This window comes from Formica exsecta, unplaced genomic scaffold, assembly GCF_003651465.1.
Source record: "Formica exsecta isolate Colony F162 unplaced genomic scaffold, ASM365146v1 scaffold106, whole genome shotgun sequence".
NCBI lineage: Eukaryota > Metazoa > Arthropoda > Insecta > Hymenoptera > Formicidae > Formica > Formica exsecta.
Window position 1 is genome coordinate 107,698 of NW_021848400.1, and position 5,566 is coordinate 113,263.

The 5,566-nt window shown below is 36.9% G+C and overlaps 1 long non-coding RNA gene across 1 annotated transcript in view; it reads right to left on the reverse strand.

Moving 5' to 3' along the window:
• Window positions 1-583: 583 nt before the first annotated feature.
• LOC115234171 overlaps window positions 584-5,566 on the reverse strand; it is a 51,328-nt gene continuing 46,345 nt past the window's right edge. Inside the window, exon 2 of the long non-coding RNA XR_003883891.1 lies at window positions 584-2,197. This is a non-coding gene — a long non-coding RNA (uncharacterized LOC115234171). The remainder of the gene's footprint in view (window positions 2,198-5,566) is intronic.

Genomic DNA, 5,566 nt, shown 5'->3' on the forward strand with positions numbered 1-5,566 from the left:
TTCCGATATCGTCAGTTCTGTTATCGTTTATTCAAGGTTGATCTTCCATGAAGGCTACCGGAAATACGAGCTTTTAAGTTCTTGTCAATTTTTCCGTTTAGCCGATCTTAATCGGAAATCGTTCAGAGAGCGGCGACGGCGATGAATCGAGGGAATTGATTCGAAAGAGAGAGAGAGAGAGACAAGCTCGTATCGCGCGCGGCCTTCGCGGCCGCTCCGGTTACGGAAATCGTTAATTCGAAGCCATTTTCCCGTTTATCGACTTCGTCGTTAATATTCGTGCTCTCGTGCGACGGGCCATTTCGATTAGTTCCGCGGCGATACCGATTGCTATGGTAAAGTCGATAATATTACTGCGATATCACCGTGTATACCTTTGCCTGTGTTAGAGATTGCAAGATAACGATAAGCGACACGATCAGACAATTCCGGATTTGACGTTTGATCTCACTTCCACTCACGTTTCATGCACAATGGCCGCTCTCCGCAGAATCCGATCATGTCCCGGACATCCGTTGGATGAAACTTCATTGTCCTCGCGACTTATTCGCCTCCGTAGAATAATAAATGCACTTTTTTTTTCGCTGGTATCTGTCATAACTTGTCCTTTGTAATTGTTGGTTTTATATTACCTCGCTGTTTTTTTCTCCACTATAAGGAGACAGGATCGGGTGGTTGTCGTCAATTATTACGATAATCTCTCAGCTAGAAGGAACGTTCGATAGTTCTCCGGTTTACGGGAGAGTTTCGCGTTTAATCTTATAGCGCGCAGTCGCTTCGGCCGTGCATTTTACCGTCATTCGATCCGCTTTTAACGATTACTAAAGTAGTCGTTGATGTTTCGTCGTGAAATTCGCTCGCTGTTTTACGACGGGGTGGTTTTTTGCGCATCAACTTCTCGCCGAGGACGATGAATATTGCTCCTGGAATTCGCGAGCGCGATATTCGTCGACGATGTATGTTCCATACGTTTTGTTTCGGAAAGAAAAGTTTTTCCCTCGGTCTGTCATATGATGCTGCGCACCTAATGAAGCCGTTGTTTTCGCAGTAATTCCCGTCAAACTTTCGTTCTGCCTCGCTCGATCATAACTCGACGTTTTTTCCCGTTCCTCGACATTGTACCGCGCATCGTATTAATTGAGCCGAATTGAGTATTTCCGTTACGTTTCACGCGAATGGAAAAATTACATTCTGTATTGCAAGTTTTTTCTCTCGAGTTTGCAACTGTCGTTCACACATCGCTATTAAAATCTTCTCGTATTTATCGAAGTCCGCGTTGTATCGTTAATCTTTCTTTCACAAATCACACTTTTAACGCGGTTTAATTAGATGAAAACCGGAACTAAATCTTCGTTTAAAAACTTTTTCTCGATGCTTTCACGACACTCTTAACTCAGATCCGCCCTTCGGCGTTGCATTACGTCGGTTGCCATTCTCATCGTTCAACACGCTTGGAATTTTAAGGTACAGTAATCTCGCACATTCTTCTTCACTACGACGACAACACTGTTACTCGCAATCCTCTACTCGACGTTATTAGAATGAGCAAGAATCTCCCCTCGCCTATTTCGCGCGAACGCTTCCAGGTATCTCCTTAATTTTCAATTGACTCGGGGATTTCCTTTTTTTTGTAGCGCGCTACGTTTATCGCGGGCAAAGTGGAAATTGTTCGTTCATGGCCGAGAGCGTTTTAACGAGGTAAGATAAAGGGAGAGAGGAGGTGGCGAATCGCGGCGTCGCGTTCTCAGGAAGTTCCCGAAGACTCGCGTCTGGAAGAAAATTCGTCTAGTTTGCTTCGCGATCGATGCAAAAGTTTCTCGAGAACGACGCGCGTAACTGGTCCCGGGATATATAATTTGTGAAACTCAGAGGGAGGTCCAAGTTTTGGAGGACATCCGACAGAGAGTTCCGCGAGAACTGTGCTTTTCGGAGACGAGGAGAATGATGAGTCTCTCTCTTGGTCCGCTGACTAACGTCGGAAAAATGCTTCCCGTAGGCCGAACATTCTCGGAGAAATAAGAATTTGTGCCATTACTGCTTATTTCAAGCACGTCCGAGGATCCTCGTCGAAGAATTGCCCCCGTCGTTCTTCGTCTTACTGGGATTCCGCGTTCGTTGTCCGTAACGACGTGTTCTTATGTTCGCGAATTCCTCGCAGGCCACTTCACGATCATTACGGTTCCATCCACGCCACCATCTGAAAAATATATTACGACATCGGGATCACTTTCCAAGTTCGAATAAAGTGTGGGCGTGCGGAATAAATCGCGTGAAGAATCGCCGCGTGATTTTTTTTTTCTTTTGGTTCTCGCACGTGGCCAAATCGAGTGTAAATAATCATAAAAACGAAATCCATAAAATTTTATTCTGTTTTTAATTTAATTTTATGCTGTCTTGTTTGAGCCAATGACAAAATGAAAGCTATGGATGGAAAAGAACGGGATCGTAGAAAGACGTGTAAAAAAGAGGACGGATGTGTTGATTATGAGCCGTTGAATTTCTCGAAGGAATTCAATTATAAAACTGGGGAACTGCGTAGTACACGATCGTCTCGATTAAGACGTTCGAGGATTGCAAAGTGCGGCGAAAGCGTCTCATGTACCTTCGAGTAATCATTCTGCGAGATTAATGCTTCCTTTCTCTCCCTCCTCCTGTCAATAGTTAAGTTGACGCTTCACTGACGTTCCATCAAAATATAATTATCGACGAACTATTATTTTGTCGAATAATCGGTGTAAAACAATACTTGTTCGTAACAACCATCTTCATCATGTCACATTCCGTTTTGATAACGTTATTTTACCTTCGCGTATATATACGTCGCGGATAGTGTCCGTTTTATTTTCCTTTATGTCTTCAGTGAGATATCGTTTGCTTAATTGTGCCGCAGTTGTATTATTCTTTCCATTATTCGCGTTATCTAAGTTCCTTGCATATTGTAATATAGGATATTACCGGCAAAGAAAGATAACAACGATCATTCCGTCTTTCTTTTTTGTAAAATAATATGTAATTAATATCTTAGAAAAGAATATATTTTCAAGCTTATATGTGATATGATTCTTACGTTATTCTTTTTATTTTCTATCGGGATCGATAGTTTGCGATGCATAAATGTAATGAAAAATAAATGGGACGCACAATATAACAGAATCGAGACAGTTTTCTTTGCCACATGATATTCTACAGAATGGTCTCAAATAAATGTTTATTCACATTGTTTGCTCACGAAATGTGCTTTCTGCATTTTATTGAAATTTGGAGCGTTTTTCTATATAAAATGATAAAATTATAATAAAAACATGAACAAATTAAAAAGAAATAAATAATTAACAAGTTAAAAAATTAAGGTTTCCAAATTTTTACAAAAATTCAGTATTATGTGTCAAAAATAAAGATAAAACTGCATAAAAGGTGACATACCTCCGATTTTATCGCCACTTAAATATGTTATAGAGGAGATTCTTCTGAGTAATTCCTCGCAAGAAATAAGTAGGGGACGGCATTGGTTTAGGAGATATAACAAATTAAAGTTTCACAGTTTTAATGGTTTTCTCAGGTATATATATTATAAAGTAATATTAGGAAAAGTAAAGTTTGTGTACGTTGTATTTGTTGTAGAGCAGACGTGGAAAAAGTGTTTGTTTACATTTACGGTATACGATCATGGATATTTTATCAATAATGTGTTTCACCTATGTCTCGCAGTTCGTTAACAGCTTTCAACGTGCAACTACACGAATTTGTGAGTCTTGTCTTGAAAAATATTATTTATTGAATGCGTAAGCGGAGGAAGGGCGAAGCTTTTTCCCCTGTACCCCTACCCCGAAAAAAATCGAATCTAACTCGACCCAATTTTACTTTTAAAACTGAAAATAGATTTGGGTTAGATTAGAATTTTTTCGGGGTGGGGGTGCAGGTGAAGAGGTTCCGTCCCTCCTCCACCATAAATGTCGTAAACAGTTTTTTTTGCAATGAAAAAATAACAAATTATATAGCATATACATACTTTAATCAAACTTAAATTTGTTATATCTTCTAAACCAATGCCGTTCCTCACTTATTTCTTGCGGGGAATTACTCAGAAGAACCTCCCCTATAATAGTTTTATCAAAATAAAAATTATTATTATATTCCTTAGATATCTTGAGATAAGAAAGAGATAGTTTAATAACAGTAAAGAATTTGAAGGCAGGAATCATTTTATGCATAATTATATGCGTTAAAAAAATTAATTCTGCATTCATCAAAAAAGCAAAAAGAATATATTTAAGTAAATATATTTTTTTCTACTATTTCTTCTATTTCTAACAACGTGTTATACTCCTTGAATTTTCAATTAATTATTATGAAACGATTTATCAATTACGTTTTTTCGTTACTTTAATCGCTCGATTCTGCGATTCGTATATTACTTCGCGCTTTTAATCCAAATGTGACTAGCAAAATATACCCAAATCGGCAAAAAATTCAAAGTGCGATATCAAATACATTACACTCAATTAAAAAATGTAAGGAGTATAGAATGTTCTGCGTGAATTTATTTTATATAATTTTTTAAATATTTTGTAGCGACAATGAGATGATTGTTGTGTAGTGGGGAGCGCTCGTTCTTGCGCCGTATCGGGCACTATCATACATATATCATAGCTTTGTACTATTTACATATCATGGTCTTGCTATCATTCGTGCGGTGCGACTCAAACAGAACAAACATGATATAATATTCTTTGAAATGCGGTTATTACGTTCAATTAGTCTACACAATTAATTGATTTTTACAGCAAACAATCCATAAGAGTGGTGACTATTTGTTTTGCAATCATTCGCAATTTGAGTCGCAAGAATTAATTAATCACGTAAATTGATCTCTAATTGTTCATAGAAAATACTCGCGTTTAAGATCTCTTTGAATTTCGAGAGATAATAAAACGACACATTATTTAAGTTATATATTTATTCATTTATATAATTATATGTAATACGTGATAAAACTTTTCTAAAACATAGTTTTTATAATCAAAATATTATTATCGCCACGAATGACGGCATAAACTTATTCGTATGATTATTGAGTAGATCGTAGCTTCGTAGTATAAGTTTTCGCGTCATTGTTTTTTCGTCGTAATATATTAAAATGTGCATGCGATTAATATCGGGAGTGTTGTACAAAGTGTCGCGCGATCATTGAATTTTATTAGTGCGCGTGACCGTAATTATCCGCGTTTTCGCAAATGAGTGCCATAGAACAGCAAAGAATGAATAAGAAAAAAGACACAGAAAGGCACCGCGTTGGTTGATAACAGAACCACTATAAAGTAGCAACTTATAATTTATTTATCAAATTTTGTGTGTATGTGTATGTGAAATAGAGTAGCTTTATTTTTGCAATAACAATCCATCTTCCATCATTGTGTAATATAATGTAGATCACATATTTCAGATTTTTTATTTTAAAACATATTTAATATATTTAATAACGATTAATATTTTACGTAGATATTTTTATATATTTTAACATTGTTTTTTATAGAAATTTATATAATTATTTAAATTATTATAAGAA